General features: G+C 39.6%; 1 protein-coding gene across 4 annotated transcripts in view; it reads left to right on the forward strand.

Annotated features, from left to right (window-relative positions):
* Window positions 1–12,384, forward strand: part of SAV1 (salvador family WW domain containing protein 1) — a 94,979-nt gene that overhangs the window by 49,736 nt on the left and 32,859 nt on the right. Inside the window, exon 6 of one of the 4 annotated variants that reach the window (XR_003856267.1) lies at window positions 6,138–10,726. The exons of the other annotated variants lie outside the window; for them this stretch is intronic. The gene's annotated coding sequence lies outside the window, so the exon portion shown is untranslated. Of the gene's footprint in view, window positions 1–6,137; window positions 10,727–12,384 lie in introns of those variants that run through there. 4 annotated transcript variants of the gene reach the window in all.

Consider the following 12,384-nt stretch of genomic DNA (forward strand, 5'->3'; position numbering starts at 1 on the left):
TTCAATTTCCTGTGTGTTCAAGTTTCGGCTCTCTGTTCCCTCTTAGGGCGGGTTGATGGTTACGTGGTGGTGGCCCACCTGGATGTCATGCAGCTCCTCAAGGGGGCTAAGCATTTGAACCCACCTTTCCGGGCTACTTGTCCGTCGTGGAGCCTTAATCCGGTACTTTGAGTTCTCTGCGGGGTGCCTTTCGAACCCCTCAGGTGGACCACGCTCAAAGACCTGATTCTTAAGACAGTATTTCTGGTCTCTATCTGTTCAGCCAGGAGAATGTCCGAGCACTAAGCCTTGTCTTGTAGGGAACCATTTCTTCATTTTTCTGATTCAGGTGTTTCCCTCAAGACAGTACCATCCTTTTTACCAAAGATTTTGTCCTCTTTCACTTAAATCAGTCAGTGGAGCTATCTGCCTTTTCTCTAGACAACAATTGCGATCACACCTGATGGAGACCTAAGGTGCTTTGATGTGAAAAGAGTGCTACTGCAATACTTAGAAGTCACAAATGAGTTTCGGGTCTCTGATCATCTTTGTCTTATGGAGCAGACCCAATAAGGGGAACAAGCTTCTAAGGCTAAAGGAGGCAATTGCATCGGCGTATATCTGTCGTGGCTGGCTGCCTGGTTTCGGATGGCTTAAAGGCCCATTCGTTTTGTTCATAGGCTACCTCTTGGGCGGAGAGCCAGTTGGTCTCCCTGCAAGAAATATGCAGAGCAGCTACTTGGAAATCTTTTCAAACCTTTGCTCATCATTATCGCCTCAATGTACAGGTGCCAGTTTTTGGTTCGTTCGGCAGATGAGTACTTCGAGCGGGACTATCTCTGTCCCACCCTACTTAGGGAAGCTTTGGTGCATCCCATTGTCTGGACATAAGAACATGCCATACTGGGTCAGACCAAGGGTCCATCAAGCCTAGCATCCTGTTTCCAACAGTGACCAATCCAGGCTATAAAAACCTGGCAAGTACCCAAAAACTTAGTCTATTCCATGTTACTGTTGCTAGTAATAGCAGTGGTTATTTTCTAAGTCAACTTAATAGCAGGTAATGGACTTCTCCTCCAAGAACTTATCCAATCTTTTTAAAGACAGCTATACTAACTGCACTAACCACATCTTCTGGCAATAAATTCCAGAGTTTAATTGTGCATTGAGTGAAAAAGAACTTTCTCCGATTAGTTTTAAATGTGCCACATGCTAACTTCATGGAGTGCCCCCTAGTCTTTCTATTATCCGAAAGAGTAAAAAACAGATTCACATCTACCCGTTCTAGACCTCTCATGATTTTAAACACCTCTATCATATCCCCCTCAGCCGTCTCTTCTCCAAGCTGAAAAGTCCTAACCTGTTTAGCCACAGAGGCATTCAAACACTGCACGGAGCGGCAGTAGCCACAGAGGCATTCACGGAGCGGGATGCCAGTGGCCAGTAGTTGGTGTTCCACCTTCACGGAGCGGAAGGATGGAGTAGTTGGTGTTCCACCTTCACGGAGCGGAAGGATGGAGGGCTGCTATCTCAAAAAAAAAAATAAAATAAAATAAAAACAGGGGTGGGTAAGAGTATGGGGTAAGGGTGTGGCCTGCTTGCTACCCCTAATTGATTAGGGCTGGAGGGTACTGGAAGCCAATAGTAACAGGTGGGAGAGAAAAAAAAGGGGGAAAAAATGGATAAAGTGCGTAGCTTGCTGGGCAGACTAGATGGGCCATTTGGTCGTCTTCTGCCGTCATTTCTATGTTTCTATGTTTCTTTAGTCTTTCCTCATAGGGGAGCTGTTCCATTCCCTTATCATTTTGGTCACCCTTCTCTGTACCTTCTCCATCGCAATTATGTTTTTTGAGATGTGGCGACCAGAATTGTACACAGTATTCAAGGTGCGGTCTCACCATGGAGCGATACAGAGGCATTATGACATTTTCCGTTTTATTCACCATTCCCTTTCTAATAATTTGCAACATTCTGTTTGCTTTTTTGACGGCCACAGCACACTGAACCGACTATTTCAATGTGTTATCCACTATGATACCTAGATCTTTCTTGGGTAGTAGTACCTAATATGGAACCTAACATTGTGTAACTATAGCATGGGTTATTTTTCCCTATATGCATCACCTTGCACTTGTCCACATTAAATTTCATCTGCCATTTAGATGCCCAATTTTCCAGCCTCACAAGGTGTTCCTGCAGCTTATCACAATCTGCTTGTGATTTAACTACTCTGAACAATTTTGTATCATCTGCAAATTTGATTATCTCACTCATCGTATTTCTTTCCAGCTCATTTATAAATATATTGAAAAGTAAGGGTCCCAATACAGGTCCCTGAGGCACTCCACTGCCCACACCCTTCCACTGAGAAAATTGCCCATTTAATCCTACTCTGTTTCCTGTCTTTTAGCCAGTTTGTAATCCACGAAAGGACATTGCCACCTATCCCATGACATTTTTACTTTTCCAAGAAGCCTCTCATGAGGAACTTTGTCAAATGCCTTCTGAAAATCCAAGTACACTACATCTACAGGTTCACCTTTATCCACATGTTTATTAACTCTGTCAAAAAAGTGAAGCAGATTTGTGATGCAAGACTTGCCTTGGGTAAAGCCATGCTGACTTTGTTCCATTAAACCATGTCTTTCTATATGTTCTGTGATTTTGATGTTTAGAACACTTTCCACTATTTTTCCTGGCACTGAAGTCGGGCTAACCGGTCTGTAGTTTTCCGGATCACCCCTGGAGCCCTTTTTAAATATTGGGGTTACATTTGCTATCCTCCAGTCTTCAGGTACAATGGATGATTTTAATGACAGGAATTTTTACTAATAGGTCTGAAATTTCATTTTTTAGTTCCTTCAGAACTCTGTGTATACCATCCGGTCCAGGTGATTTACTACGCTTAAGTTTGTCAATCAGGTCTACCACATCTTCTAGGTTCACCGTGATTTGGTTCAGTCCATCTGAATCATTACCCATGAAAACCTTCTCCAGTACGGGTACCTCCCCAACATCCTCTTCAGTAAACACCAAAGCAGAGAAATCTTTAATCTTTCCGTGATGGCCTTATCTTCTCTAAGTGCCCATTTAACCCCTCGATCATCTAACGGTCCAACTGACTCCCTCACAGTCTTTCTGCTTCAGATATATTTAAAAATGTTTTTACTGTGAGTTTTTGCCTCTACGGCCAACTTCTTTTCAAATTCTCTCTTAGCCTGTCTTATCAATGTCTTACATTTAATTTGCCAACGTTTATGCATTATCCTATTTTCTTCTGTTGGGTCCTTTTTCCAATTTTTGAATGAAGATCTTTTGGCTAAAATAGCTTCTTTCACCTCCCCTTTTAACCATGCCAGTAATTTTGCCTTCTTTCCACCTTTCTTAATGTGTAGAATACATCTGGATTGTGCTTCTAGGATGGTATTTTTTAACAAATCATGCCTCTTGCACACTTTTTACTTTTGTAGCTGCTCCTTTCAGTTTTTTCTAACTATTTTTCTCATTTTATCAAAGTTTCCCTTTTGAAAGTTTAGCATGAGAGCCTTGGATTTGCTTACTGTCCCCCTTCCAGTCATTAAATCAAATTTGATCATATGATCACTATTGCCAAGCGGCCCCACCATCGTTACCTCTCTAACCAAATCCTGTTCTCCACTGAGAATTAGATCTAAAATTGCTCCCTCTCTCGTTGGTTCCAGAACCAATTGCTCCATAAAGCTATCATTTATTCCATCCAGGAACTTTATCTCTCTAGCATGTCCCGATGATTTCAATTACCCCAATACTGACTGGGTAAATGTCTTCCATTATTACCGCACTACCAATTTGGTTAGCTTCCCTAATTTCTCTTAGCATTTCACTGTCAGTCTCACCATCTTGACCAGGTGGATGGTAGTATGTATACTCCTATCACTATAGTATTCCCCAACACACAAGGGATTTCTACCCATAAAGATTCAATTGTGCATTTAGTCTCGTGCAGGATTTCTGGCATAGATGGCATAGAGTCCAACTCCTGTTGGACTCTATGCCATCTCGGACATAAAGCACCACACCACCTCCCGGGTGCTCCTCTCTGTCATTGCGATATAATTTGTACCCCGGTGTAGCACTGTCCCATTGGTTGTCCTTCTTCCACCATGTCTCTGAGATGGCAGTTAAGTCTGTCATCATTCACTGCTATACATTCTAATTCTCCCATCTTACTTCTTAGACTTCTGGCATTAGCGTACAAACATTTCAAAGTTTGTTTTTTGTTTGTATTTTCATTCTGCTTTTTAATTGATAGGGATAAGTTAGAATTTTTTAGCTCAGGTGAGTTTTTAGTTACAGGCACTTGGACTACTTTTCTTAATATTGGAACCTCACGGTCGTAATGCCCTAATTCTAATGCATCATTAGTATCCTTTGAAGATACCTCTCTCCGAACCATGCACTGCTGAGTGACTGTCGGCTTTCCCCTTTGTACATACAGGGAAAGGAAAATTGGTTCTTACCTGCTAATTTTCGTTCCTGTAGTACAATGGATCAGTCCAGATGCCCGACCTTCTTGCATTCTGACTTTTCTTGGAAATGACCGCTCGAAGTTTCTTTCATTTACAGATTTTGGAAGTATCTCCTAAGCTTATCAGTGCAACGCATATCTGAGCTATAAGGCACCGGAATTATCTGACCATTATATGTAAGAGCGCTTTTTTGCATTGTTTCAAATTTCCAGTTCCAATTTGGAGGTTACAGGTTTTACTTGCTTGATCTTTCTCTGGTTAAGATTATAGTTTACAATTTTTTCCTCCTTTGATAACTATTATACTGAAGGGACACAGGGGGAGCACTGTCCTGATATAGGATACATTTTGAGTTTATCTCTGTCTCCATCTGCTGGAAAGAGGCTCAACCCACTGTCTGGACTGATCCATGGTACTACAGGAACAAAAATTAGCAGGTAAGAACCAATTTTCCTGTTACCTTTACCAGCATAAGTGTGTCAAGCCCCAGACCGTTGGAGGCCAATATTAAAAAAAAAAACAAAAACAAGAACCCTACAGACTATTCTTCACTAACGTTACGCAGGTATCCATAGCCGGATAACTTTGAAATATAAATGCCTATGTTTGAATAGGCCCTGATTAGTTTTGAAAGTTATGAGGATGAGTTCTAGGATAAATTCTCATTAATTGGCTATATTCAAATAATGTAGCCAGTTAAAAAGCAATCCAAAAAACCCCCCCCCACAACATCATAGGCCTACTGACCTAAACCACTGCCTCAGCAAAACAAAATGTTAGTCGTAGTGTCCTCCCCCTGCCCCCCCCCCCCCCCAAGAAACCAAATATTCCAAAAAACATAGCCCCTGCTAAACCCAAGTAAAACCCTCCTCCCCATCCCTTACTGCCGCTGGGAGCTTGATGCTTGCATCCATCTCCTGGCACCTCAGGCATTGCTTTGACAACACTGCGGTTCCAGGTCTGGTTTATAGAAAGGGGGGGGGGGTGAGGGGGGAAGTTTGGACTTAAGGAAAGGGACACCCTTCAAATTCTGTTTAGCAAATTCAGACCTATTGGCCCATTATTGTTTTGGAATATTTTTTTTCAGGGAAGGGTGACGGAGAGAGCTTGGCTGCAATGCCTAACAGTTGTTTCATTGAGGTGGCACTCCTACTAGGGTCTGTTTTGTTTTTTGTTTTGTTTTATTTTCTTTAAATTTTATTTTTGGACTGCTACTTAACCAGTTATAGTATTTGAATATAGCCAGTTAAGGAAAAAAGTATCTGCTTTTTGCCATGTTCATATTTAACCAAATAACTTATTCAGCTAACTCCAATATTCAAAGTTAGCCAAATAAGTTATTTGGCCTCATGAACACTGCCCCAGAACACCTTCAATGTATCTGGATAGAATTTATCCAGTTAACAATTTATTGGATAAGTAGCCAAGATGTTGAAAATTGGAGTTTATCTGGATAAACCTCTTTTGAATATCGATCTCTCAGTATCCAACACCCTTGTCAATTAACTTGTGATACCACTCCCCTCCTTTACCAGACAGCTTTTATATGATGTACTTGTGTACTGTGCGCTCTCTAGGATGCTGTGCTTGATTCAGATTCTTCATCATTCTCTTCTTCCTTCTCTTAATAGCTCTTTTCTGCCTTCACAGCTGTTGCTTCCAGCCAGAGAACTGGAGATGGAAAAAAAATGTACCACACAGCAAGGACCTTGCTGACTTTGCAAGGGCAAGGAGCAAGAATTTTCTTGGTGTTAGTGTGAAACCAGCTTTGCAATAGGCCAAAGCTGTGCTGCTTATGGCCCTGCTAAAGCACTGGACACAGTGGTAATACTGTTCAGAGAAGGGATAGAAGAAAGGAGTTGCTTGTCTGTTAACAAGTAGGGATGTGCATTCATTGGTCATCTGTTTCGAGCCATTTGCATGTATCTCCTGATCAGCATGCACGCGCTCAAAACTGATGGAATGCTTATATTCTGGTGGACGCCCACATGCACGCATACCACTGGTTTTGAGCGCCTACATTGGCAGAAGTGAATGGCCTAAAACAAATGAATGCATACCCCTGCTAACAAGAAGTAACTACTGTAACCTACAAGTACAGAAACAAAAATGGATTTCCTGGGTTTCTGTACAGACCTAGTAGAACAGTACTTCCTAGATCCTGAGCACACACAATCATAAAATTTGCCTTAATATAGGGGCATCATAGCACTACATCTGTCACCAACAAGTGATGGTTACAGTGTACATCAATGTTGAGAGTACGAAAATGCTTATGGGTCATGTAGATGTAGGTGTGAGTATAGTCAGTAGTTTCTAATGAGCTATCTTGTAGAAACTTTTTTATATCTCACTCTGTTTTTGCTGAGTACAGAGATACTGGATATAGCCTTTCATGTAGAAAAGCATGCCCTCCCCAAAGGAGCAGACAACTGAACTGATTGAGGCTAATCATGGCCCCTATGCACCTCTGGAAAACATTGGTAGCTGGATAATACAGAACCATCATTGGTTTCACCTTAACAGACAAGACATGTGCACAGTAGATAAAGAATTACCAAGTGACCAAGTTGAAGAAGGGAGATGTTAGGCTGGTCCTTGATTTCTAACAACTAAATCTTAATCCATTATGGTACCTGTACTGCTGATTTCAAAGGCTAGAAAAGGATTACAACTACCACTGGGATTTAAGTTAAAAATAAATAAAGCTGGGCTGGTCAAACATCCCTCATTACCCCTCCTTGACCTGAGCCACTTGACAGCTCTTTGGATTGGAGAAGCAGGTGTCCACACAATTTATCACAGAGCAAGTAAATGAGAGCCCTGAATCGTTTGAATCTGTTTTGTAACCTGTTTTTGGCAATTTTACTGGAAAAGCAGGATGGAAATCTATTTCTCAACTCTCACCAGGATGCACATCTATGCAATTGGATTTTCAAGAATGCCACAGTGAATATGTGTGAGATATTTGCAAACATTGGAGACCCAGTGTATGCAAATCTCTATTATGCATATTCATTGTGGCAATTCTGAAAACCCAACTGCATAGTTGTGCCTTCAGGTGAGGGTTGGGAAGCAGTGATATAAATTGGTAAATTATGGAGAATTCTCAGCGCCATTAAATCTGGCCTGGATCAAAAAGATTCTGCTGTAGGAGACTCAACATTTACAACAATGTGCATAAGATTAAATGCACTTTTAGTGAGCTAAACCAAGTGGAAAAGAAAACACAATCCACTTCTTCCCTCTTTTAGAAAGGCTTGCACATAGCTGTGCAAAGTTATTTGAGCTGTTTCAAATGAGCAGAAAAACATACCTGGCCATTCTAGCCCAGCTGTTACTCTTGCCATGGTGTTACACACCATAAAACTGCTGATAGGTGCTTATGCTTGTCTGACAGAGAGTGCCATGGCAAAAGCAAGGAGTCGGGTTAGCACCACTGCTGGCACATCAAGATCTTTGTTTTAAATGAATTATTTTTGGAAAATCTCTATAATTGTTCTTTCACAATGAAAGTGTACAGTATATTATGCAGAGCCGTGAAACAAGCTCCTGCTTTAACGCATTTTGTTATGTATTTTTAGACAGCATGTGAAAAAGTACAAGGGTCTGAACACTTTTTACAAGGCTAACCCCCAGCAGTTTAAGGGAATCACAAGGGAGTACCTTAGAATTTTAATTATAACATTTGAAAAGTGAATATTCTGTTTTCATTTATGGTAAATACTGTTTCAAGTGTTGAGGGGTCCTGTTATAAACTAACTCGGTTTGAAAAATCTAAAATTTAAAACTAATAAGTGAACAGGTTAAAAAAAAAAGTACTTTTGGAGAGGTGAAAAAAAAAATGTTCATGTTCATTAGTCACTGAATGCCCTCACATAGATCAGGGAGCCATGTGGCACTATAGATTGTAAAAAGTGTTTTGTATGAACTTATTGTGTCTCAATCTGAATACAAGGAATATTTGAGCAGGAGAAACTTTAAACATGCAGATTAAGCATAGTTACAGTAGCTCAGTTTCTAGGAGGGTTGAAAAACAACTATTTCAAATTGGAGGACAAGATGGCTGTGTCTCAAAAAGGTTGTTTAGAAGATGGCCATCAAGTCCAGAAATCTAATCCTTAAATTCAGATGACTGGTAGAATAGACTAAAATCCCATGTATACCGAGAAGCTTCTTCAAGGAGACTCATCCAAAACTGGAGGCTTTTCTCAAAAGAACAACAATGAGTTATGTCTTCAAACTAGGATACAATAAGCTGCTATGAAAAATGCAATTCACACTTACAATTGGAAAAATAGAGAATACTGCAAAATACAGTCAGAAGCACTTCACTTGATTCATAAACTAAAAAAAAATGTGTAAATACATAAAGGTATCTTGCACAGAAAAAAACACAAGACCTGGCCCACCTCATCCCCCCAGCTGTGGGTTCAATTTGAATGTTACTGCCATGTGAACAGTCAGCTTATAAAGAGAAGCATATGCTTCAAATGCGACCAATCGGTTACCATCCTGTACTTCAGTCAGTAATTTGGTCAGCCAATGAGATTACAGCAAACCTCAAAATGTAGGAGCTACCTAAAAACCTGTACCTAATTTCAAAATTGAAAAAATGAACCCACATCACAAGAAGTGCCTTTACCATAGAAAAGGTTCCAGAAAACAACTGAAAAATTGTCCTGTAAATTGATGTGATGAACCTCTTTCATTAGTGTTGGTTTGAAGGTAATCGCTTTGCTGCTTTTGCGGCGCCTCCATTTTTTTAAAATAGTCTCCCTGAAGAAGCCTCTTGTTGAAACATGGACAATGTCACAGTGCTGAAAATACATGGAATTTTTTTTTCCCTCTCTGTCCAAAAGGGATCTAGGCTACTTGACAGCAGAAGCAAAGCAAATCTAAAATCCTAACCCCAGAATATGAAGTCAAAAACAATAATAAAATCTGAAGACACTTATAGTCCCAGGATCATCAATAAACCAGTTCAACTGTTGTAAAGTCCTTAAATGCAGTCCTAAAAACCAGGTTCTGCATTCATCCCTAGATAATCAGTCTTAATATGCAATTGCTTGGGGAGGTATTCCACACTCCAGGAGGAGTGTTAAGAAAAAGCCCTCTTCTGAGTGCATTTAACCTCCCTAGCTGCAGGAAGGCAAAAATCATGCAAAGATTGCAACTGTTAGGGAGGAATATAAAATCTAAGATTTATTTTGGTAAAATAGGTTCCCCAAAATACAGCAGTCTTAAAACAAAATAACCAATTTGAACTGTGTGTGACAAAAATACAGGGAGCTGATAAGAACAGGGGGTCGTAGGTTCATGCAACCTCAGGCCCAGTAGGAATCTTTGCAGCTGTGTGGTGGACATACTGCAAGGAGGAGCGGACAGCAGTATCATTTTAGTCTGTTCAAGCAGTTATTTGAAGGATTAGGTTTCTGGACTTGATGGCCATCTTCTAAACAACTGAGACACACAGCTATCTTGTCCCCCAACTTTGGAGTAACTGGTATTCAACCCTGCTGGAAACTGGGCTAACTACACTTGATTTATGCTTGTCTTGCTTCAGGTATTGCTTGTATTCATATTTTGAGACATTGTAAAGTGTATTTTTTGGTATGTAATTATTACTATCTGTAGTGCCACATGACTCCCAGCCCTATGTGAGGATGATCAGTGACTATTGTGAACATAACTCGTTTTCACATATTCAACATTTTTTTTTTTACCTGTTCATGTGGTTATACGTTCTTTTGAAATTTACTTTGTTTTTTTTAAAACAAGTTTATTACAGGACTGACCCCCTAAAAGCTTTGGTATTTTTTTTCCTTGCACTAGTTGTTAAGACAGCTTTACCTTACAATGCAAGATAATACTGTTTGCCATGTAGACTTTCAAAATTGTACTGAGTGCATATTGGTTGTGATTTATTTTAGAATCTCATTGAGGATTTCAATTGTCTATATAAACCATGATGTAAACAAGTCATCGTGGGCACATTATACAATATATATAGTTATTTAGAGGCAAATTATGCTGGTACAATTGTAACCCTTTTAAAACTCAAATGTGTAAAAATTTTAGATCAAACGTAATATCTTCATGATACAATCAAGGATTTTATTGCTTATTAAAATAGTATTTCTACTAATGTTCTTGAAAATTTTGTAATTGCATTTCTACTCTTGCATTTTTTGTAAGACTAACTGTATCCTTTACCTCTATTTTACTTTGGTTCAGTAGAAATTATCTTATTAATCATTTTTAGTGAAATAAATACAGTGAGCAAGACAAGCATTTAGTTTTCTTATAAATCCCTTGATTTTAAAAAGTTTGTTTTATAAAAAGCAATCAGGGCATTTAACAAAGTAATTTTTTTGCAACTTTTGAATTTTGTGGGTCTTAGTTTGCATAAGTGAGACTAATAGATTCATGCTTTCTAGCCATTGGGCTATTGTGGTTTGGATAAATTGCAGAGGGCATATGCTTGGGCCTGGACATTATCAATCCCTGTCAACAGAAGAGGACATTGAAGGGCCCATCCTAGGAAAGAATTTCCAGCTCTTATTTAAATAGTTATCTTACTTTGCCCATCACAACTGCAGAAAGTGCTGGAGTAACACAACTAGCTTGCATCTATCGAATCTATTGAAGGAATGGCTACCAGTAGAATAACATCTTTCATAACTAGATTGGAAATAGTGGAGGAAAATATGATGGATAGATGGTCAGACTGTTTGATACTGAGAACTGTCACTTTATGGCTGGTGGACCACAAATGACTGAGGATGAATGAGATACCAAATTTTTCAGCCTGTATAGTGCACTTAGCGGGAGACAGCACACAATGGGGAAACATTTTCTCTCTGTCAAAGTACTGTGCCATGACATAACTCTGTCTTCTCGTTGTGAAGCCTCACCTTAATCTTATGAGTAGAAGTGCAAAAATACCAGTGCTTTTCATTATTGCAATACCCTGTTGATTATTTAGAAAATTCCATCAGGGTGGTTTTTGTATTTAGGTTCAATCCCGATTCTACCACCTGCTTGCCTGATCTTTGTTGGCCACCATCATCTTCTGTATTCCTAGAGCACACTGTTATTAAAAAAAAAAAAAAAAAAAAAAAAAAAAAGGCTTTAATCTTCTTTCTGATTGCCACAACAACAAAAAAAACCCCAAAAATCAGCTGTACTCTCAGATCTGATTAGGGGGTGCTGCAGTGGAATATAATGCTGCACATTTTACCATCCCTATTGTTTATATGTAGCTTGGATTCTGGTGACTAGCCTTTCTACCCACTCCCCCATCAGGTAGGCATCTGTTATCTGATGTAGTCTTTCTGGTCACGGAAGGAGATGGCAAGCTATTTTTATTTCAAGATCTGTCAACTGAGATTTCTTGACTTTCATATGGAAATAACCTCATAAAGTATCCAGGTCATCTGACTTGGCTATGCCTAAAGACACAATTAGTAGTTTGAAGGAAGGGCATTCTGTAAAGAAAGATAATCCAAATTTTGCCCTAATTTACTTATGTTTACCCATGTCTGAAGTGGTGATCTGTACAGGCAGTAAGACAGGTGTTTCAGAGCTTCAGCTAGATTAACATACATGAGACTTTGCGCTTTTTCAGTTTCTCGGCTCCTAAAATAGAGAGCAAGTTATATCTAAGGCTGTGCCTGGAAACTTGTTACCTCATCTGCCAGATAAAGAAAGTCAAAGCTTGACTGTTCAGCTGGGCCTTCCCCTAGACTTCACAACAAAGAACTCATCCTCTAGCACCCACCCACCGGAAGTCTTCCTGACCCACTAAAGTCTTAACTATATATACATATAAATGCAATTTATATCCAATTTACCCATTTCCTTATTCCTACCTAATGTATCTCACTTATCTATT

This window comes from Rhinatrema bivittatum, chromosome 4 (genome assembly GCF_901001135.1).
Source record: "Rhinatrema bivittatum chromosome 4, aRhiBiv1.1, whole genome shotgun sequence".
NCBI classification, from domain to species: domain Eukaryota; kingdom Metazoa; phylum Chordata; class Amphibia; order Gymnophiona; family Rhinatrematidae; genus Rhinatrema; species Rhinatrema bivittatum.